We start from the raw sequence: 463 nt of genomic DNA on the forward strand, positions 1-463 counted from the left end.
TTATCTTTTACTTGATTTAGTCATTAGACTGCGGCCAGGCTGGGGCATCACCTTCAAAGGTTTAATCGAACAATTCGATCCGAGTACTTATTTTTTAATGCCTGGTACTTATTATGTCGGTTACTTTTTGCCCAACCGCTATGTTACGGTGACACACACACACACACATACACGACCAGCTTCTTTGAGTTTTCGTCTCTCGAATCCTTTCGTAAAGCATTTGTCTGCCGTGGATCATCGTCGAAGACTCCTGTCCAAGGTGCCAGGCATCGTTTTTTTTTTCCGTCTCAATGTCCTGAGGCAGATTCTCTATTGTCTGCAACCTTCACCTGTTTCCAAGTAAGGTAATACTGTCCCTTTACTGGTCAGAAGACTGGAAGCAAATGACACTTCTTGCATCGCAGTGACTCTTGCTAGGCAAGCAGACAGTTATCCTTTTCGGAGATGATGTATTGTTAAAATA

The 463-nt window shown here is 43.0% G+C and overlaps 1 protein-coding gene across 1 annotated transcript in view; it reads left to right on the forward strand.

The window, feature by feature from the left end:
* Nucleotides 1-463, forward strand: part of LOC106884291 (zinc finger protein 208) — a 6412-nt gene that overhangs the window by 3919 nt on the left and 2030 nt on the right. The window lies entirely within an intron of this gene.

The sequence above is a fragment of the Octopus bimaculoides genome, chromosome 13 (assembly GCF_001194135.2).
Source record: "Octopus bimaculoides isolate UCB-OBI-ISO-001 chromosome 13, ASM119413v2, whole genome shotgun sequence".
Lineage (NCBI taxonomy): Eukaryota > Metazoa > Mollusca > Cephalopoda > Octopoda > Octopodidae > Octopus > Octopus bimaculoides.